Raw genomic sequence first — 24,272 nt, forward strand, 5'->3', positions numbered from 1 at the left:
GCACAATTTACACATCTACTCAGCTGGAGCCAAGACTCTCATCCTTCCCAAAATGCCTGGTTGCCTTTGGGTGTGTATTCTTCTACTGGTTTTCCCTAGAAAAAAAAAAATTAATCTAAGTAAACCTAAAGCCCTCTATACCATCAAAAATGTGTTACACCTCAGGTGTTGAACACGATTCAGACAGCAGCAGGAGGAAAAAGTCTCCCCAAAGGAGGTGCTGAACACACACAAAGACTAGCTCAGTTTGCTAAAAAGAGCTGCCAGAACGCTACTGCTACGCTCATTGTAAAAGATATATCTATACATATATATATTAAAAAAATTATAGAGAGATATATTTGGCATCAATCACAGTTCCAAAACTATCTTCCTTTGTAGATGGTGGAAAGTGGGTTTTTTTAGTCCTCCTTTTTTCCCCAGAACAAAAAATTATTGTATCCATCTTGTTGTTTCTTCTACTTGCTCAGCAGTTTCCAAAGCCTTAGGCCTGTGCAATTCTTCTCTTTCTGCCTTTTGGAAAGAAGGATCTATCCTAGGGCATCAACTCTGTGGCAAAGCTGAGCTTTTTCAGTTCAATTCACTATTCGGCCGAGGGCTTTCCTGTTCCCGGGATGGTATTTCCAAATTTCCTTAGTCCTCTTTATCCTGCCAAAAAAGATTGTTCTCTTGCTAAACACCTGATGCAGTATTAACCCAATGATGGATATGACTGTCTGTTTTTTTCTGGTCTTAGCACAAGTTGTGTCATTTTGCCTTTCCCACATATTTAACATATGTGTTCACTGCATAGAAATCCAGCTCTATAAATCTGCTTTAGTCTTTTAACCTCCTGATGCCTCTGGCCTTTCTTTTATTGCTAGAACATAATTTGTGGCTATATATTAGACTGTGTATGAGCATCTACCTTAAAATAAACAGCCATCGTGTTTGCTTTTAGATCAATAGCCTATTCATCTTCTGTTCTGTTGCTGCCCATAGCTGCTAGGAAGAAAAGAACAATAAAATCACACAATGAATGGCACCTTTTTGTCCTTTTTGTGCACATCGTACAGGTAATGACAGACTCTCTGTCCAGCTGTATTTCTTGCACTTTTTCCCATATGCTCAGGGCACTGGGAAATCACTTCGGCTGGTGTCAATTGCCACAACAGAGCCCATTTTGTTGGAACCCAACTTCCCATTTCAGCTGTGCTGCTGCTGCAGGACTCTCCCTCTCACATGTCTGTAATTGCTACCTGTGCTTAATGCAGCTTGCTGCTCCGCAAGACGAGAGCCATGCTGCCGGGAGCCAGCGTAGGCAAACATTTCAGTACCATATTCACAGAAATAACAATCACGTTCATGAGAACAGTGGGACTGCTGGCTCCAAGAAGAGACAAGCAACCCAGCCTTCTAGATATGCTATTGGCTTCAGAATTGCAAGAGTGAGAAAAGAGCAAAGTGATCTTTTACTTTATGGGGTTTATGGGGGTTGGTTTTGCTTTTAGAATTTGCATCTTCTAAGGTTTTCTCTACAAATTCAAGATTTTCCAAAATGACAGCTGACAGGTTCAGGTAGCTGCCCAATTCAGGGGATGGACCAAACACAAAATATTACAAAACCCTTGAGAAGATTAGAAGGACTGAGGACACTGAAACCTATGTGGAAATTGGAGCTTTTTCAATACACTATCCTGCCTTTCTTTACTAGACAAATACAGAAAGTAGAGATACTACTTTTGCTGCTACACAAGGAAGATAATCAAGAGCAATCCAAATACGGCTCATATTTTCCACGCAGAGGACTCGCCTCCCCTTTTGCAATAATTCCACCATACCTTTTATCAGAAGGAAGACACCAATTCCAAACACCTTGGTTTTCTTTCAATTCAGTTCAACAATCAGCAATTAACCTCCAGCTGGAATACACTGTCATTTTCTTTCATGAAACACTACAGTGTAGTGAGAGAAGCCTGTCGAGGCTTTCCATGTCTTACACACCATGCCCTAGTAGATACAAATATCTATATTATCTTTTCAAACCCTATGAAATAGGATAAAAGAATATTTTTCTTCAGTGCTTTCACACCTTTGCACTTCATTTGATATATCTATATATTTGCTAGAAAAGCAAAGGCCACCTGATAAATATTTCTAAATTGTTTTCTTATCAGTAAAAATAGGTGTTTTGTTATCTGTCACATCCATCCTTAGGAGCTGACTGCTTGCAGCAGGGATGCAGGTCTGAGCATTGTCTTAACTACTTATGGTAACAAATCCTTCTAGTAGTAGGCCTTTGTTTCCATAGCAACTGTCTAATAATTTGCCAGATAACATTTACGTGATAAACAAGCCTAGAAATCATTGTTGACTCACATTAGAAGAAATCCTATACATTTTGTGCTGCACTCTCAGAGGCATCAGTTGCACTGTGCAGCTCTGAGGTTTCGTATTTCACATTAGGAGGTACTCAATCTTCTCCAAGAAGTAATAGGATTAAGCAATTTCCCCAAGCATCATAGAATATTCAACACAACTCATTTTAATGTGATCAGGATAAAGGCAACATCCTCTGCATCTGTCACCACACTACGCATTCACAATTAATTAAGAAATGCATCTGCAAGCAGTGCCTTGTTTAAAAGGGTTCCTTGAAGGAAATAAAAATGAGGAAAAAGCAGCAGAGCACATACACATACAAGTTCCTAGAACTTTAAAATTTTGTTTAAAAATATAGAGACATTAAAATTAAATAAAAATCCCAAGCCATACCACAGTTCCTTACTGGCCTTTTCATTTACTTCTTGCTGTTTCTTTTTGAAGCCAGTACACACAGTCATACCAGGCATTCGAAGCAAGCAGAAACACAGTACATTTGCCCTACCAGAAAAGCGGCACTGGCAACATGGCACAGCCTGGAGACAGAGGAAGCCAGATGGAAATACGAATTCCCCTCACTCGCTGCCTTCAAAAAATAACACTTCAGTGGAGCAAGACTGTCCCAGGCAACAGTTGTGCACGACTGAAGAACAGAGCTGCCTGGCAGGCTGGGAAATTCGTACCCCAGTAAAGAACTAAAATGAATGTCCAAAGCGTTCTGAAAAAAATGAAGCTGACTATCATCTGGCAAAGCAGCATAGAAACAACAAAGTCCTCAAATGTCCATCACAGTCAAGTTCATCTCCCTGACATCTGCTGCCATCTGACCACACCGTCACCCGACAACATTTACGTCCTAATGTAAACTAACAGCAGCCCCTCATAACCACTGCTGACTCATGGGAAAAGCCAATTTTCCATTTTGTTGTGTTAACACTCATATTGCACTTTTGAAAAACCTGTTTACTGTACTTTCTTATTTCATCTTTTCAGCATGGAATCCAAACCTCATTCGGTACAATACTGTCAACCTCAGCAAAAATTACGCCAGTGAGGTCACTGCCATGGGTTGCAACTCAGAACAGCTCCTTTCCAATTCCCTTCAGCCCCTGAGAGTGAAACTCCAATCGTAACACACTTATGCAAAACCAATCAAGTCTCACATTTCAAATAAAAACCACTAAAATTCTTTAACCTGTAATACACAAAAGTTCAGATTAGATTATCATCACGTTCCCTTTTAGCTTTCAAATCTGTGCATCTTTTAAGAAACTATATGCATTTCAACGTGACAATCTAGTTTATAGTCCTTGGTGTCTGCCATTAGAGTTGCACAAATTATTTATTAGGAATCCATAACAGCTAACAGGTTTCTCAAGAGTTTAGCTGAGTTTTGCTCAGACCAATTCATTGCTTGTGGTAAAAACCATGCATGAACAACATAACTGTCCTTTGAATTTCTGAGTCAGAATCTCAATACGTAACATAAGGCTGTGCAAGATCCCAGAACTTAAGTCAGACCAAAGCCAGTGAACAAAAAATAGTACATTTTGCACAGTTTTGATCAGAGTCCCTTTAGAGTAATATAGTCCCTTTAGAATAATACCTTAAAAAAAAAAAAAAAAAAGAAAAAAAGAATCACAGCTTTTGGAAGTACTTACAATGCACCTGATTAACTTGATTTTTCTTCCGAATTAAACAAAATCACAATAATATACTCTGTTTCCTAATTGCCTAGTTGCATAGCGTAACACTAATAAAAAATCAAAAGGAAAAATGCTTAAAGAAACTATACATTCCTGTTTTTGAGGTATACTTTTTATACTATATAAATAACAGCCTTGAATATTCAAGTTACTGATATGAATGATATAGATGACTTAAAAGTTCCTTGACTTTATCTCACCTTAAAATCTGTGTTAAAATCAGCAGGAAGTTTAATTTCCAGCAACTGAATCTCAGTGTATCTTTTACTGTGGAGCGTGCTGAGCTTTTTACAAGTGCTGTGTAGACCTCAGATCATCTGCTTCTATTGTTAGATGTATTAAATATCTTTATCATTATTTCCATTTTGTAGTGGAAATGATAGATGATTACATAAGCGGACAGAAGAATGTAGGTATAGAAGTAGTGTCCATTAAAGGTTTTGATAATCACTTATTCATACAGCAATTGATTAGTGAGCAAATAGCTGAATTATTGTACCTCTTGAAGATGTAATTTTCATCTTTCCCTGTAAAGTTCAGGAGTTTGTGCCTCTCATAACCCTTTGAAAGCAATACCCTAGATTCAGCCTTTTCCTTTTGATCAGAAAACTTGTGAGCTGATGCTTAGAGACAAATTTTAAGTGAATGCAATCATCTTTCTATAGTATCATTTAAAATACACATCTACTCACACACATATGTCCACAAATAAAAAGGTTTGGTTTATGATCCCACAGGTTAAAGATACTGTTCCATTTCATGTACTATGGTCTCACTCAGAGTGCGCCGAGCTGTCCCTGTATGACCTTACTCCACACAATTCAGGGCTACAGAATACATTCCTGTAAGTTTCAAGACCAATCATCCCCCATTAAATGAGGCACAACTTCTCTGCAAGTGTGAGATCAGTTCTTTGTATTGCAACAATATATCTGGTTTTCTCATCCAGCTGCAACTGTATTAGCTTTCAGCACCACCAAAATATTTAACATTTATAAAAATAAGTAAATTTGAGTCAAACACTGTCCTAAAAAACTCAACTGGAGCCTCTGCCACTTATACCATGGCTAATAAGTGCCTGGAAATAAGAAAAAAACAACTTTGCCACACTAACATGTCAAAAACTTTTCAACACGCCTACATTTTGCAAACTAAGTTTGAACTACTTTTGTAGCTGACAAAGGCATTTGCTATACAGGGATATTTTATGATAAGTTTATTAGGCTACGTCTGTCTACCAAAGTGTGCTCTTGACAGAGAAATCATTTTACAGTAGAACAAGTAAGGTAGAGCACTTCATAACCAAGTGTTTTGCCTTGGATTGTCATCCAATGTCAGTTAACAGCTGTGTTTTGAAATAAATCCCTCTGAGCTATTCCTTGTAGCTATTCTCCAGTAAGCCATCAGTTCCCCACAGCAAGGTGAAGTTTCACCTACTGTCATCCATCCTCACCTCCTGTCACCACTCAATGAGCCATCATCTCACTCCTCTTCTGTTCACTTCTTTCTAATTGGGATATATGTTGTTCATGTTGTCATGAAGTGAATGTATGTGATGTTATAATATTGAAAAATTTCAGTCTTTGAGCTCCTGTTTTCAGCATTAATTCATGCATTTGACTATGTGGATTTGAGGCAAGTGGACCATTTCACTTGCACAATACAACAGTAGGAAATATGGGAGACAAACATTTATTACCGAGCTAGCTTGCAGTAAGCATAAGAGAAGCTCAAAAAGGGAAAAGGTTTCTCTTAGGGTTTAAAGGTTTTGACCTACTTTGGACAAATTCAGAGATGTGGTCATCAAAGCCACTGACACCTCTTCCCAATACACAACTATTTGGAAGAGAATATTGTTTTTTCTAATGAATATTGATCACAGGATGCAGAATGAGAGAAAAAAAACAGGATGGTTCCAGACAGATAATTTTGGCATTATATCCAGGTGCAACACAAATTAGATACCTCAGTTTTCAAATACACCCTTCTATTGTAGGTTAGACAGCTCTAGTGATAGTGAGGTCTAACTGGAAGTGAGTAGGGGAGAAGGAAACCAATGAGAGGGAGCCAAGTTTCAGTTACCTTACACATCTAACATCCACAGCAACATTTTCAGATGGGCTTATATGCCTTAGTAGCCTCCCATTTCCAAACCTATGAAGTAATGCAAAAGGCTTTTACTCAACTGTTCGAGTCATCTTAGCCCATCTGTAAGGAACAACATTTGCCTATGCTTATAGTCTAAGACAATAACAACCAGAAGACTATCACTATTTCTAATATTTCAACTAGTATCGACCATTGCAACTCACTTCCTCAGCAATGTGGACACATCCTCTGCTCTGTGCACTGGTTTTCCAAACACTGAGTCAAGTTCAGGGTATGGAACCTTAACTATTACGTGTCATTTTCATAAAAATAATGAATTGTATTTCACCTGAGGTAGAAAATAACCTCTTTTTCAGACATTTCTCCAGGAGTATAAGAAACTGGCCATCAGCCTTCTCCAACACTCATGCCTTCATGAGTAAGCAGAAAGCATCTGCTAGACAAAATAACCCTGAAAATATCAAAGTGGCTTTTCAGAGCTTTTGAGCTTTCTTGAGATTCTCGAACTCTCTCTCTCTCAACAGACTTTTGCAGTTGCGGCATTCAAATAATTCAAACATGCATGAAAAGAATATACAAAGGAGGTACAGGCAATTTCCAAAACCCACATAATTACCAAATTAAACGGAATATAATTGAAATGGCTGCATTTATTTTGCCACACATAATAACGGGATCTTAAAAGATGTCTGTATGCTCTGCTCAAATAAAATACAATTATTGGAAGGTGTGTGCCCTCAGCTCTGCTGGTGTAGTTCCTTGAGGGCATTTTTTTCTGAGTGCAACTGACTGGCATATTTTCTTATTAGCAAATTAAAAATCCAGATCTGAAATAAATAAATAACAGTAAGAGCTTTTTTTTTTTGTCACTATAAAGAACACAAATCACTGAGTTTCACCAGGAGTTGGAGACCTGTGTGCTCTTTGAGCATTTAAAAATGTCACTTTGTAGCACAGAGAGAAATGTTGAAATTCTTCACTATTTCCGATTAAAATGCATCCTCACAGCACTTCTGCTCACTGAATCTGATTAGTTATTATGTGTGATGTCTTGATTGTAATGATAGGCAGCTAACTGGGAAACAGCAAAGAAAGGTTAACCTGACAATGCTTTTAGGACCTCTAGTAGTATCATTCCATAGTTAAAAATACTACGATTAAATTTAATCCACTAAATATATTTATTTCATTTTAGATTTGCTGCGTTCACCCACCTTCCATCGAGGACTCAGTCTGTTGGCTGTGCTGAAGGGAGATAGGAGGAAGGTGCTATGCTACCACTAACGTTTCTCATTTTCTCCTACAAATTCACTTGTGGCTACTGTTGATACCTTGTATTTACCTTCTGCAATTCACCTATAGAAGGAAAAAAGGCCACTTTTTGGTGAGCCATGGTCTGACAGTAACAAGATTGAAAAGCTCAGGTGATAACTGATGAAAGAATAGGGCAAATAGGGTATAATAATAAAACAGGGAATAAATGAATAGGCACAAAATCCCTCCAGACAACATGGATGATGCACTCAAGCAGGCTGTAAACACCATGCAAGACTTTGCTAAGCTAACTGAAAATCCCGTGTTACATTTCCACCCCAGGGTGCTCCTACTCAGCACAGCTTTTTACGGGGTGCTCTATTCATAGCAGACAAAAGCTCATTCAAAATGACTTCTCCTGGGGAGTTTATGTTTTTTTCCTAGCACCAGAAAGTTCTGGCATACCATACCTTAAAGTCACATTATTTTGCATTTTCAACGTCTGCACCAATGTTTGGAGGCTTTCGCACTGCATGAGTTATAATTCCAGACTTTACTGTGGCTTCAGTGCTGGGGAAGGCGGTCTTTCTAGACACATAGGAGTGACAAATCATTCCAATAACCTTTTAGATGGTTATCAAAAGGAACAAAGAATAGGATGATATCTATGAAGGAGCAATTTCCACTCCCAGGGGAAAAAATAAAGCCAGCTGAATAATGAAAACAAGTATTCACAAAGCAAATCGAAGTTCAGCAATTCAGATATGACTTATCTCTTATTTGTGTGATAATAACGTTCACCAGTCATTGTTTATGAACGCTAAGGTGATTATTCAAAATTTTAACTCTTTTTTTAATGTTATTTACTCTCAACTGTTTCTCTTTTTCTTTTTATCACCGGCTTAGCAGACAGGGGTGAGGCCACTTAATAACACATAACAATACAAAAGTGTAGCTGAGAGGCCTGGGGTCTGATTTTACAGGTGACTCAGTATTAACGTGCTGCTCCTGACACTGAAGTCAGAGGCCATTTCTCCATTTGTCTCAAAAAATGTAAGTTAAGGGTACAAAAATAAAACCTTCATTTTAAGAAACCACTTAGTAAATTCTCCCAAAATCAGAGACAACACATCAAAGAAGCCCTATTGTAATATTTAATTTCAGCTGATTTTGGTTTTGGTTTGTTAAGCGTGTGTGTAGGATACATATTGTAATTCTTCTGTTTTCACATTTAATTTATATATGAAATTTCTCAATGATTTTAAGAGCGATTGAAATGACTGTCAGTCAATGTAACATGATCTCCTGGATTCCATTTCTGATTGGAATCTCCAGTTTCCTATGGTACCACATCTTGAGAGTTAACTTGGAGTCTTTGGATAATTGAGACTTTGTTAAAAATCCCCAGTACATAACTGATGTAACTACCTGAAATTCACAGCCTTTTCTTAAGGAGAAAAAAAAAAAATCAAGCTTTTAAGGACTCAGGGGAAAATGGCTAAAAAATGTGAACTCTTCAGAATCCAAAACCAAATGGTAAATAAAAGTGTTTCAGCTTCCCCCTCAAAATCTAAGTGACTTATCTGTGTAATACCCAGGATCTAGCTCATGACATCTAGGTGTTTAGTGGTGGCATTTTGACACAAGTGGCAAGCAGAAAGAATCCCAAGCCCATAGGAATCATAAGTTTTCTGAGAAAGCAAATGCATAGCGCTTTGCAATACCTAACTCACAACATGACATTTACTGGTATTTGTCAGGCAGCACCAATCCACCTTTTCTGTTGATTTCAGGGGAATTTAGGATTTTCTTCCCCTTCTATTTCTCACTGACAGCCAGTTTTGAGATTTAGTGCCCACTTACTTATTATCTCAAAAAGAGACGCAGCCCCAAATCACTGAGATTTGCCTGTCACTAGAGTTACTGAAAAATATAGAGAAAGAAAACAAAAACCTAAAAATAGCTTGTAGCAGTATAGAGGTTTATTACATGAGTTTATTAGTGGAGCAAGTAAAAACAAACAAAAAAATACGCAGACATTACTTAATACGTCTTCTGTGCTGTCCTTCCAGCATAGCCCATAGTTTAAATTCTCCCTTCTTGTCAAGTAAATAAGCAGTATTTCTACACCAAAAGAGCCACTGGTTAGACAAATTATGGATTTCCAATGAACACATATGCAAACCTACGGGAACAGCCAGGACTTCTGCTAGTATATCTTCTCTATTAAGCAGCCTGCTAGGCTGCACTGCTTCTGCCTTTGCCTGGTATCTCTTTCATTTCCTAACAAGCTCACAAGATTTTGCAGAATCTGTAATGACTGTTCAGGTTCAGCTCAAATATGCATTGCTTGCATGATTATTTTGTTATTTCTATGCATGCAAACCTCTACAGAAATCGCCTTTTGCAGTGCAGAGTTTGTCCAGTATAAAATTCCCAGGCACTCCCCTATTTAAAAGACGACACACTGTATTAGCTTTCATTTAACATCTGCTTGCGCTGCAGACAGATTTAAAAAAAAATATTATGTAATTAGCTCTGAGTTTATCGATTGCCTGTTGATGTGTGTTAGTAACAGCAAATTTGATAAGTCTAGTGCAGGAATGCCTGCAAACATTGTGCAAGAAATTTAGAAAGTGACTGCCACCCATAGACTAAAACCAACATAACACAATAGATGTCTGTAAGCAGCTACGGGACCGAGAATAACAAACCACGCCAGGCAGGCAGGAAGAGCTGCTTCTGCAGGATTTCATTCTGGCTGCCATTTACAAATAGCACCACACAGAACTTAACGGAGACAGGAAACTAAACACCCTTGATACAATTTTATGAAATTACTAATGGTGTCACTGCTAAGGTGAAAATATGTCCAAGTTTGACCTGCCTTATAGCCATAGTGTTAGATGGAAAAGGCATTTTCCAAAACACACAATGGATTTAAAAGGCCACTGCCTCACACATAAAGCTTAGCTTTAAAAACAAATAAACAAATGTGCCCAAGCTGCACTTTTGGCATGCCAATGGAATAACAGTCATGCAGTGAGCGCTTTTGGACATTCAATATGTGCTTTCAGCACTCTCTTTGCTTGTAGAGGCTCACGTGGCTTGTCAGTGTAGGCCACTACTCATGTCCAAGGCCCTTCTCCGTGCAGCAAGTCGGAGACGCACAAGTGATGCGGCTTGTGCATGGATCAGGGTCTGAACAAGTCATGCTCCAGCTAAGCACAAAGCAGGTTTGGGCAAGGGCAAGGTTTCACAAGGCCCTCTCCTCACTGGGGTACTAACATCGCACCGCACTACAGCCTTCGGTTCTCTTGCTGTCAGAGCACGGAAGGTTATTTAATTCAAAATTTCCAGGCACTTTTGCTGACTGCAAAGCCCAAGCTTGAGAAAGTCTGTTCTTGTAAAGATGAAAGCTGGAAGAAGAGACAAGAAGATATTCTCTAGCTTTGACTATAGTAGACACTGATAGTCTTGGTAAGCTTTAAAATTTTCTGTAAAAGTGCTAGTGTTCTGACAATACAAATGATTTTGAAGAGTCATCCCATTTCAGTCTGTATTTCAGGATGTTTATAAATGATGTACCACAGCAGGGAAAATTAAGGAAGTACAGTCTTAATAGAAATATCCTGTCTAGAAGCAAGTGGAAAATCTGTATAGAACGACGTTTGTCCAACTTCTCTTTGCTTTAAGTCATATGTGAAAAATGAGCTTTCCTTTATCGGAACTAGTGCATATAATGCATACTGTGCGATAGCACAGAATGATCACCTGCAACGCCTGGACCTACCTCAAAAACACGTGCAGCTGTTTGTTCCACTTTCTGCTCTGTCCCACTCCAAGGCTCATGCCAAAGGACAATGTGCAGGTTCCCATTTGGGACCCAGTGTCTACACAGACACTGTTATGTCACCAAATGAAAGTAACCTATAGCAATTTTCAGTTGAGGCATCAGCTGTCAGTGGAAGAGGAGTCTTTCTCTTTTCTTCCCAAAGAAAAAAAGGCAGGAGAGTGGAACTGCCATTTAGTGCTGATTTAGCTGACCCCCAGTTAGCAGACCTAAGCCTAGCATCACAGCAGCCATAGCAGGGATGGAAGACATCGCCGCATAGTTTTCAGGATGTTTTTCAAACCATTTCACAGGAATACAGAATACTAAAGAGAGATGGGGGGGGGGGGGGGAGGGGGAAGTACGTAATTACAGTGATAAAGGAACATTTTTTGCATAGTTTCACTTTTTATGGATCACTAAAATTACACTAAGCATCACATGGCACTTCAAGATTATTTTAATTCCTTGGGTCCGATTGCTAGAACAGTTCTGTTCTTTTTTCTTTCATTTAGGGACTAGACGATTTGTATCAGTGTTTTCATCAGAAAGAGATCTTAAATGATATACAGTGGTTAGGATTCAAACATGCCACAGGCTCTGCCCTTCCTGGAGCCTAATAACAAAAGGAACATAATAGGAAGAGGACAGGTATGTAAACTGATATTTCTTTGTGCTTTTGCTGGAAACCTAGTACAAGGCAACAGCTGGTAAGAGAGAGATCCAATCACCCCGGATAGCTAGTAAGCCGATCACTCGCAGACAGCTAATAACTTGCGCAAGATGAGCTGATGATCCCTGTACATTCTCCAGTGACAGATGATTCACTTCACAGAATCACCAGTCGTTGGTACAACATGACAATAAGTTTGGTCACATCACAAAAATCAGAACAGGAACAACTCTTATAGTTCCAGAGGTTTTTGTCCTGTGTGTGACCACATTTAATACCACATTTTCTGTGCAAGTGCAATCTAGTGAATTTGATTCCTACACAGTAGGCTCCTCCAAACTGTGATCAACCTGAATAAGCACTTGTCCTAGAAACAGCTAGAGCAAAACCAGAACAAAACAAAAACACATTTAAGGCGCATTTCTAAGATACGGAAATAATATACTGAATATAAACACCACAGAATAATCCCCTGTGAAATTATGGGTACTTTATCTTTTTATTTTCTCTTAATCCTTATTTGCAAACTTCCCATTAAGAAAGAAAGCCCAGAAATTCCCACCTGTCAGTTAGCAGCAAGCCAAAGAGAACTATGGAAACATAAATTGGTATCTCCATTAAAAAACAAGCGTTTTCTTTCCAGTTCCCAACAGCCAGTTCCTCTGGGGATGCTACTCCCTGGCAAGCTGGCCTAGTGAACATACAGACTCTAGAATAACTCTCCTTACTAAAGAGGAGCTCTATTGCCAGGTGTAGCACCCTTTGTGTGTTTATACTGACAACTCCATCCTATCAGGCCAGTGATTGTCGCAGTTAAGGGGATTACCAACTCTACGTTTGGCAAGAATGTCTGTTGTACAAAAATTGCATGGATCCCTTATAATATACATTTAGTCTTTCCCTTGCAACAGCTCTAACTTTACCTAAATCCAGCAGAAACACTGTGGCATTTCCACTGCCCATTTGCGTTCTAGCTGGCCAAACTGAATCATAACTAAGAGAGGACAGCTTTAATTGCTGCTGGCTACGGTGCACAGACAAAACTCGGAAGAATTACCTTGTATATCAAGGAAGAAAGCTTGCCCTAAACAACTGTAAGGAGTTGTAGTATTGTGCAAATGTGTCACCACTTCATCAATTTCAGCGATGTATTTGTCCTGTCACATTGTAAAGCCAACGGTGACAAGAGTCCAAACAAATTAAGTGTTGTCAACTGTGTTAGCCTTTTGCCATTGCAGGGCTGCCTCCTGAATGTAGATCAAGCTAAATAATCCTTGCGGTACCAGTAACTACACTGTATTTGTCAAAATAACTCTCTTTTTAACCTCTGCAGTATCAGTATCCTTAATATATCTTACAGGCAACAAGTAAAAATCAACTGCACCAGCCAAAAAGTAAGCATTTCATATTCTGTATGGAAATGGGATACATCCAAAAAGTGGGAAGTGGAATTACACACATCTGTTATAGACACAACAGTTCACACAATGATCATTTTCAGGCAACGGCATGAGCACATCTTGTTTCTGCAACAGGAAGTTTGTTGAACTTGTAAGTGAACCAAATGAGAGGTATAAGTTGTTCGGATTTATCTCAGAAACTAGATTCTGCTGAGATCTGGGTTATTCTAACCACTCTGCTATTGCAAGATCACATGTCTCCAAAACACGTTAAACCAAAGCTGAAAGGGACTACTTCTTCTATACGCACAGTGACATATGTTTCAGTTCAGCTTGCATAAATCTTTATGTAATAAAGGCAGAGACAGGATACAGCAGAGAGTGTCTGGGGTAGGAGCAGCAGCTCTGAGATAGCAAAGGGGAAAGGGGAACTGCTGCTCACGACTGGTGCAAGAGCAGGATTGTTTCCCCCCAGTGGCGTAACCTTGCAAGGGCTGGTGGATCACCTGTGATCATTCACTAGAAATGTGGAGAGATGAAGCAATATCCACGATGCCAGGCTATGCAGAAACCAGGGACTGCAGACAACACTGTTCTTCAGCAAAAAGGACTTCAGGCCATTCTTCAAGCTAGGTGTATGTATGTAGAGCATATAGCAACAGGCCATACCTGGTTTTGAAAGGGAGCCCTTCTTGGTTTAAACATTGGCAGGAGAGAAGAGACAACCGACTGTGATGATGAATTAGCAGTAGTGAGCACAGACCGGTCTAGACATGGAGGATAACTAGAGCAAACCATATAACTAGGCAGCTGCGAGCCTGCTTGTATTATACTCCCCAAACCAGCAACGCAGAGTTGACTACTGGAAGGACCACGTATAATTTCAGAGATCTTTTTATTTAAAAAGAAGTTATGTCCAGAAACAAGGAGCTTTAAAGAAATCTACCCAGCGCTGAGGCAATCCTCTGGAGGCAAGTCTCCAGTGCGATCGCTTCTCAGTTCAGTTACCCAGCACAATACGTGCAGGTCTTGGAGTATCACCGGAGCAATACACTCAGTCTTTTGGGCAGAGATTGCCTCGTGACTTGTGCCAGCAGAGCACTGACATATCAGCTAAACAGCAACGACAGGTTTCTGAGCGTGCTGTGTACAATATCCTCACCTGTAAGGCTGGCAGAGTTGACAAGCATTTAAACTCGGGGGCTGGAGATGGGAGAGGAAATGGATGAAGTTCAGGGCTGCAAAACAGTTCCCCCCAGGAGCAAGTCCACAAACAGAACAATTTTCCATGCCAGTATTTGTGATACATCATGTATAAGACACGTCATATATCAACCCCAGTCTACCTTTACAGGAAACATTTTGTTTTCATGGTACATTTAGCTAATGCTGAATTATAACTGAGCTCATGTGATACTACCTATTATGCAAATACATTCATTATGATTCATGGTATTACAATGGGTAGTAAATGAATTGATAATTACATGACACTTAAAATAAATAGGATAACACTTTGCAAAATCACAGCTAAGTGTTACTTTTTACAACACATCATGTTCGTATCCTACTCTTACAAGACTGCAAGAGCTCTAGCATAAGAGTGGCAATGCGGTATCTACAACAAATTGACTGCAGTGGGCTTTCTCTTTATTAGCAAGGAAGTGCTACTATGTGTTTTAGATGCAATGAAGATATTTAATTAGAAAGCTGCCTAATGTACTCTCAATGTCTTATCATCCAGCTGTTGACCACAGGGAACCGCACAGCATATTTCAGTTAATATGAACTAGATGACTTTTTGCCCCTCTGAGATGATAAATACATTCATGCAGAAAGCTCCATATAGCTTTCTGTAACACAGACATTGTTAGTCTGTGTTAGTTCTGTTAGAAATAGTATTACATAAAAAGCAGAATAAAATCAAGCTGTTCCTGGATTTCGCAACAGGCTACAGAGGTTAATTACTACCCTATCTATCTAAATCATACAAATTTGGAGACTGAAATGGAATTGGTGGTGTGGAAGACTTGTTTTTAATCAAAGATGATGTACAACTGGATCTACAACTTCACCAAATCCTTGACAAATCATAAAATAGGACTAAGGAGAGAAAGATGTGGCATCTTTTCCCAAATAGCACAATCTGGGCTAGTGACAAATTTTATTTGATTTCTTTGGGGGACCAAAATAAGGAATGCCAAAATAAACGTAGCAAACAAATCCACAGCTGCAGCAAGAGGGTAGAGATAGTCTACTAACGTAGATCTCAACTGAGACATAGCCACAGCCTCTGCTGCACTGATGGAGCAGATAAATAAAGAACTTCACTTTCTAGCCCAGTGAAGCTGGCTGCTTTTGCAAGTGTAGCCTATACATTTAACTCCAGAACATGCTACAGTTAGCCAGCCAAAACCCACAGCGACTGAATTTCTTTTTCTTCTTTTCCGTGCCTGCTGCAAAGCATTTTGCTGCAATTTGAAGAACTTTAAATCATTGTGATTCCTACTGTTGGAAAAGTAAATGTTGAACAAAAACATCTCATTCGTAACATAACAGGAAGCACCAGATACCAAATCAGATCCTGACTTATTCACTTACTCTGCGAGAATGAATTCCAAGAACTTCTTTACAACTGAACTATCCAAGGCCTTTCTCACTAATTAGTATGTTGTTTCATATGCAATAACATACAACTGTCCAGACTTTTACATGAAAAGAAGACAAAATGTAGCAAGTCTTTGGACTGCTCCATTTCTGAGGTGAATTTACATACTGGACCTGTAACAGTGCCAATATTTTGTCAAGCTTTCTGCTCATTTTGCAGCCCTCACCAATTTTAAATGAATAGCATGCTCTGGCGGTTTCATAAATTTTCTAATTGGGTTCATATCCCTCTCCCTCCCCCAAAAATACGTGTAGGTGAAGCACCTCGCTTCTGGTACTTTAATAAAGATCATCACTGTTGATTTCCCATACGGCCATCCTAAATGGCTGAAGAAAGACAACTAAACTGGCAATCAGAAAGCAATCAGCGGAGGTTAGTACAACATCTGTCTTCTCATCTTTTCCTTAGGCATAGTGTGGTGTTTAAAAGACACCAGCAAGCGAAACTTAGCCCACATTAATTGTTTTGTGAAAAAGTAAGCGAGCAATGGAAGAGCCAATACAAGATGTTTACAAATTTTAAAGAAGTAATTACAAGGGAAAGTACATTTTAAAGTAAGCAAAAACTGCCCTGGGTTTGCCACTCCAATGCTGCAGCACCTTGCTGGTATATGAAAAATTAACAGTGAACTCTCTGAAAATGGGAGAAAAATGGCCTGTTTGCTCTCTTCAGCTGAAGGTAGATAGATGTCAAGCACAAGCTAGATTACAAGTAGAAAGGGTAAATAATTTTTTCAAAATTCCTGCTCTAAGTAAGTTGAGGAGTTAGCAATGTCAGTCAGGATATCTTAATACACAATTCAGTCCTCATGTATTACTTCAAGACATGTTTGTTACTGAAATCTCACCACTTCTCCCAAGAAGACTGGCCTTGCAGGCATAGCCGCCTGCGAAATTAAGTGTCCAGCTGCACAAGCCAGAGAGGGCACCAGTCGAGAGCTCTTGCTCCCTCTACAGTCACCAACCAACAAGCAAGACTGATACACAGAAAAAGAAGGAAGAAAAATTGCCCTATTCCACTCTAATTTGTAGAAGCTATTTGGGTCTAAAGCCTCAGAAGACCAAGGTGCAGCTTCATAATCTCTGTACAAGCTTTATGTACAGTCTTCTAATGAACAGAATTGCACCGAGGCATTCAACGAAAATAATTTAGAAATCTCATGGAAAGGTCAAGTGTATTTGTTTTTTTGTAAATGCAGATTCAATAACAGCTGGGAAACTGATATTGCTCATTTCTAAATTCCTACGAACATCGTGGCTTTAAAAGCTTCAGTCAACAGGTTAATATTAATGGCTTTCTACTCTGCCTACAAGAGGTCGCAGAAGGAAAATGGAGCAGAAACTGGCTAAGGCAAAATAAAAAGTACAACCTGGACAGTAAGGTAAGAAAAAAAAAACACCACATAAAAGCATAACATAGAGACGAAAATAATCTAGTTGTTTACTGCCAGCTCTACTTCTGATCAATATTCCTCTGTGTTTAATTCTATATATAACATAAACTTTCCAAATAGTAATCTATTTGAAAAGTAGAACTGCATCATCTTTGAATGTGAAAAACACTTACATTAACATATACTAAGACATTAAAGATTGATGTTAAAAGTCTAAAATGGATGTGAGAGCTTCCCACACCCAGTTGGCACAGGCGGAGGCGAGACGAGCACCTTGTAAGCTATGAAAGCAAGCCATAATCACTGGAAGTCTCAGGACTTCTCGAGAGCTGGGAATGTGGGCAAAGAGGCAGAGCTCAGTGCAACTGCTTGTAATGCAGAACCTAGCTTAAAAACTCCAGTAAAAACCATTTCTCCTTTAGCTCACTCTCAAAGTAGCATATGTGGTTTATTTAAAGAGATGTCTTTAAATAGAAACCTTCATGGTCCTGACAGTATTCAGATAATACCTTGTATGCTAAGTAGACCAGAGATTTCTTCTCTTCATGTAAATTGATAAAGAACAGCAAAGGAATGCATAGTAATAGATAGGGTAGAAAGTGGTTGGAGAACTTGAAGTAATCATAAATCTCTCCATGCTGTTCTTTCCAGAGAATTGTCTAAAAAAGAAGTTTTATGAGCATGAAGCCTTCCCTCTCATTCCAGACATCTTTACAAAAGCAGCAAAGGTTTGCTCCAATGTAACCCCAGACAGGGACATGAAAATAAAGAAGTAACATTTTGTGACATCCATAGCCTTATCTACGCTGCTTACAGCTTCCGTCTGAGATTTATATGCTAATTCAAAGAGGTAATTAAAGAACAATTAAATTAAGCTTTATAGAAGGTTATGAAACTGGCAGTAAAGCAGCAAACTACAGCACTGCAAACAACATAACATAAACCAGCATTTGCAGCATACTGCAATGAACCTGCTGCCTCATCTCGTGAAGCTGCCACTAAGAGTGAATCAGGGAAGCCCCGCATCAGCACCCATTTTGGGAAGCCCCAGGGCCAGATTCGGCACTCAGACAAGGTGGTTCTGTCGCCATGACGTTTGATGAAGGGAAAGCCTAAGCGATTTTTGCAGACAGAAGCAATTAACCAGAGTCGATGGCTGATGAGTAGAAATGCCCCACCAACAGCAGGGAGGTGGCCATGGCGGGAAGGCCAGGTAGGCAGTGGTCTGCCTAAAGCAAGCTGCACGAAAAACCCAAGAGCCAGGCAGGATTCAGCCACGATGCTGAGCCCAACATTTGAGGCAAGATAAAAGAACAGCAGCCTAAATGCAAAGCAACAAAGAGTCTGAAGAAGGGAAAATGCAGGGGAATTTCCTTCCACACCAACCACAATTCTGGCTAGGGGAATTTGCAGAAAAATTAATTACCCTCATGAGATGTCTAGACAAGGTAGGATATCCTCTCCTTTCAGCTTGAGATAATTAATGGAAGACAGAGTCACCCTGGTGTGTTTATTAGGCTACTGCTGGGGATGAGTGCAATGCACAGAGGCTGACAACCGTACGGGGCCATTTCTGTGATCTTTGCTCATTTTTCGTTGAAGTTTTTATTCACTTCTTAAATATCAGGATATAGTTTTACTGCAAGAAAATAACCACTGAGAAGTGAAGAGTATAAAATGAATGCATTCTGTACTATTAGTCATTTATCATTTATATGAACTGTGTAATTGCTGAAAACTACTAACAGATTGCAGGTCAATAGGGTCAAAATGTGTACTTCCCACACCACAGAGGAGAACAACTCATTGTGTTTATGCATAATATCCTAATCTGAAAACTCAGGACAAAATGCAGCTGCCAATATAAAGCAGCATCTCCTTAGTCTCCTCAAAGAAGTGATGCTGATTCACACCAGCTGCTGCTTCTGGCCCTGTGTTTCACAGAATAAAATGCTTCTACTGAGATCCCAAGTTTTTGTCACTGGAGGAAACACCCTCCTCAGCCATTTTTTTCACAACTCTACTTTGTACATGTTGCAGGCAAAGGTATCCAGGCGCCAGCTTAAGGCTCCCAGAATGGCATCAGGCACCACAGGCAGCTTCTAGTCCCCGCAGGACAGTGGATTTCCCTGTCTCAACAATCAGGAAGGCAGTTGTAAAATTTCCTCCTGCGACTTGGCAGGGGAAGGCATGGCTACAAGTCATGTGCCAGTTTGAGGACATGCAGTACCTCGCAGGGACTTAGAGCTGTCAGGCACTGAGCAATCACCCAGAGCTCAAGACCACAAGGGGATGCTTCGGCTAAACCTCTTGCAGGCACTAAGGATGAGGTGTTGTCTCACCAGAGCAGATCAGAGCTGTAATTCAGTGTGACGGCAGCATGTTCAAGCACATCCGAGCTAGTGTGATACCAGCTATCAATGGTGGACTTGTCACCAGAACCAAAATCCACAATCCCACATGGGCAGGTCCTGCCCATATTCAGCTTCACTGCTAATGGTTGCCCAGGTAGCTCTGGGCTTTCACTGGAGACCTCTGCTGAGATGGAGCGCAAAGCATTTGCATTTGGCTCTGACCGTAGAGCTATATAGCATTTTCTTTCATCTCTAGACTGCTGACTGTGTATAAATATGAATCTCCTGTGTAAAAACAAACCAAAACAAAAAGAAAGAAGGATGATCCCTGTCTTCTGTTCTAAATAACTTAAGGCTGCTTCTATTTTAAAGCACTTGCAAATATCAAGAAGGTGTATAATTAATATATCCAACACATTTTACTTGTAATTAGAGGAAAAAAGGCACATTTTAAAAATAGTTATTGTATCTTCTGTTGAACATATCAGACAATTAAGTATTGAAACCAGCTACACACATTCATGCAGACACAAACTGAAAATGTTCTTCTCTGCAGGACATTCACCTGCCACAGTGTAGAGAGAGAAAAAAAAAAAAAAGGAAAGAAAGCAAGCAACAATGACAGACTGAGCAGAACAGTGACACCAGTCTAAAATTCAGAGATGCAATCAGCCCTTGCAGATTTTCATTGGCTTTCTGACACTCCCCACTGAAAACTTTATTGTGCAGGCTAACATTTTTTTTTCTATTACATTGATAGTTTTGTTCATCTCAGCAGATATTAATATTGATACTAACATTACTCACACAAAACTACATTTTAAAAGGCAAATATTACAAAGACTTAAGTAATATGCTCAGCAGTTTTTGTTTGTATTAATCTGCTCTGGTTTTACCTCTGCAACCATTCCTACAGTCCCACAGTCCCCATCAGAGCAATTACCTGCTTCACATTAGTGGCCTTTTACTTTAGTAAAAAAAGGGGACAAATAAGACGAAACCCGACGAAATACACCTGCAATTTATGTTTGGATTAACTCAGAGCTTGAATAACCACGCAGGATCAGCAGGACTCTGAGTCCTCCCACATTCAAAGCAGGCAGCAAAGCAACAGAGCATCAGAAAGGTCCCAGAGCATTCCTCTGATATGCCCAGTGCCACTACATGAAGAACATGAGGTGAGTCCCATCTCAGACAAACATCTTTATACTTTGGATACCAGTCTGCAGCCACCTGTGGCTACATTGAATACTCTTCTCACTGCAAGCATGTGCCATCACCATACCTTTGTTCCCTGCTCATCTGATTCTTCGCCCGTTGCTATGTCCTTGCCCAAAACACTACGTCATGAGCTCCCAAAAGCTGGGGCTGTCTTTGGATCAGTTACTCAACAGAGTCTAATGCAGCACGGCTTTAGATACTCCCCAACACCAGAGACAATAATATTGATCATTTTTCCTGCTGCCTAGATGCTATGGTAATAGCTGTGTTAAAAATACATAAGTACAGTAGACAGAGACAAATAGACTGGCCTTTAGTCTTCACAAGGTCTTCACAAACAGGCACGTAGACCAGGATATGAGGCCCTTGCAAAATATCAATTTCACCAGACTGGAATTGGGACCTCTACAAATCAATGTATCTTGGATAGACTTGTTCCAGTTTCACTGTCTTTACTCATTTATGCTGAGGTGTTTCACCTTTACAGTGATACTGTTCCATTTATTCCTAAATCTCATTTTTGTCTTATTTAATGACCATCTCAAGCAATTCCTTTTTGTATTTCTCATCGAATTCATACTTGACCTTTTCCAGATTTCCTTCCTTACAGCAATAAGCACACTCAAAAGCTTTAGCAATCAAAGCAAATAAGGTCCCAGGAGTTTTTCTGTGTTGCTCAACTTAATTTCATTTACCCAAGCCTATTAAAGGCAGCATCCAATATCCCAGGCAGAGCTTCCCTTCTTTCCCAATAGCCCTTTTCATTGTACAATTCAGGACTGCTGGTCAAAAGCCAACAAGTTACTGCCTGCATCTGGAAGCTAGAACTTCCCCACAAAGGCCCACAGGTACCCTCCCTCACTCCCTCCAGCTTCTCATCTCTAAGAGAAAAGTGAAAGCAGAGTTTAGTATTGACAGGGTGCTTCTTTGCTCTACAGTAAGACTTCTTTCCCAGATACATTTAATGTCATGCACTTACTGGACATGTAAGATATGACACAATAATCACGAAGCAAAGAAAATTGAGAGATCATGAAAAACAGTCCTTCAGCCCACAACACAGAGAAGTGTTCATACATCCAAAGTACTGGGATTCAGCAGTATGATGGGAAAACGTAGCAAGATTCTACTATTTAAACAGAGCTTACCTTCTTAGCCAAAATGGTAATACCAATGTGACCCACAACAGGAAACCTGCTGCAAGGGGCAGGAATATACTATGGCTTCAGGGTAGTATTGACTCCTTTGCAGTAAGTCTCTCACTGTTATGAAACAGATGCAAATGGCTACTAAAATACAATAGCACCTCTGTGCTTACCATAGAGAAATGGGAGGCAGACAAATGCTTTCAGGCAGAAAAGCCTTATTTTGACTCCAGACCTTAGGTTTTTGCAAGGAATAGCTTACTTTCAAAAGTCAACTATAGCCCAGCTATGAGAAGAAGTGTCTATAGTAACGTGTTGATCATCTTTAATTCAAACACTGCAAAGAAAGTGCCTCCATCTCCCAGGTTACAGGGTTCTAGGCAATAGGCACCATATATACTTGTGTATGATATATCACACAAACACAACCATCCATTAGAAGCAAGCTATTGCCTCATTCAAAGTCCTGCTTGTATACAATGGCATATTCCTGTTCATGACCGCATTAGGTACTAAAGAAACCTAAATACATTGCACGCCATTGTTTCTGACTTCTAATCAGTTTCTGCCTTTCTTCAGTTACAGCAATAGAAATTAAAAAGCATTTTCTTACAATAAATCAGGCTCAACACATTAATTTTACAGTGTTCTGGAAGACAGCAGCCAAACCTACTGACAGCCTGAGCAAGAAAAGATTATTTGCAATAAAGTATGTAGGAAGGACTGAAAACTAGAAAAGGAACAAGGCAACTTGAGTGTCAGTTAGACAGTAAGGCAGGGCTTCTGATGAGTTAACGCATCTAAAGTAATGCAAAAGTAATCAAACTAAGTACAGATGAGCGCTGCACACCTCAGTGGAGCCCAACAGCTGGTGTTCTAGCCCACAGTCAGATATTCTATAAAACTGTCCTCACATGAATAGGTATGTGCAATGGCTGTCTTTCACACAGAGAAAGCACTGTCTGGGGACTGGGCAATTAACTGCGGTGGGAAGCCATGAAATCCTAAAATACTACACTTACGAAATACAATATTACACTTACAAAATACAAACACAGGAGCTCAGGATCTTTGAGAACTGAATTCGACCTGCCTTGCTGTTTGTGGACATCTTCACTGGGGCTTACTGTGGTCATCAGCTCTTGTTTTCCCTTTCAGCAAGCAACAGATCCTGCAGTGCTGTTGTGGGACGATGCTGCGCTACACTGCAGTTTCAGGCAGAGAAAACAAGAGTGGTCTGGGTTCGAGTCTGATGCTGACTGCACGACTGGGCATGCCTGGCTATGAATATGGGATCAACGGTTATCAGACAGTTTTGGACAAGGGTCAGGGATGTGACTGGATAATTCAGTCATGAATTCTTACAAGAGATCAGAAACTCCACCTCCTAGCATACAAGCAGCATGTTACAGCACAAACAATCCTTGTTCTCTGAAAAGAGTGGTATTAGGGCATGAGCTTCCCTTAACTGGAAGTATAACCTAGCACCAAGACACTCATTACATTAATAACTTTATTAAGGTAGCTGAAGATTTTTAATCAAAAGCACCTTCCAAAAATCACTGGGTTTCCATTTCTAGACCTTCCCATCCCACACACTTTTCCCACTAGCACTCCTTTCTTACGGTTGTTGTTGTCTTTGTTGCTATTTATAACAAAACACTGTAAACCAAAATCTTTTCACACTTGGACATGTTGCTACAGGGTGTTTTGGGATTTAAAGTTACAGGATTGTCTCTTGATCTTAATTCTTCAGATTGTAAAGCAACTTCCACCTGATGCAGTGAAACAGTGATCGGGCTCCCGAGAGGTGCTACAGTAAGTCAGCATAAGGGGAGAGAGGGGAAATTTTTAACTGATCACTGTTCTTTCATCTGAGACACAGTACATATGTGTATCAAATGCTCAGAATAGAGCTCACAAAACATTGTTTGGTGTTTCTCAATACTGATTGTCCAAGACTGTTTACATCCCATCTTAAATCCTTTTGCCCAGATTATTAGAGCTAAGTCAGCTTCAAAATTTTAGAAGCAAGAAAAATTATACCCCATTATACCACATACCACAATAATATGTCTAAAGTGAGTTACTTGCTTCCTGTAGGCTTCTACACATCTCTGTTAGCAATTCTCTCCTTTCTCCTCACCCAGTACTCC

The sequence above is a fragment of the Opisthocomus hoazin genome, chromosome 2 (assembly GCF_030867145.1).
Source record: "Opisthocomus hoazin isolate bOpiHoa1 chromosome 2, bOpiHoa1.hap1, whole genome shotgun sequence".
NCBI lineage: Eukaryota > Metazoa > Chordata > Aves > Opisthocomiformes > Opisthocomidae > Opisthocomus > Opisthocomus hoazin.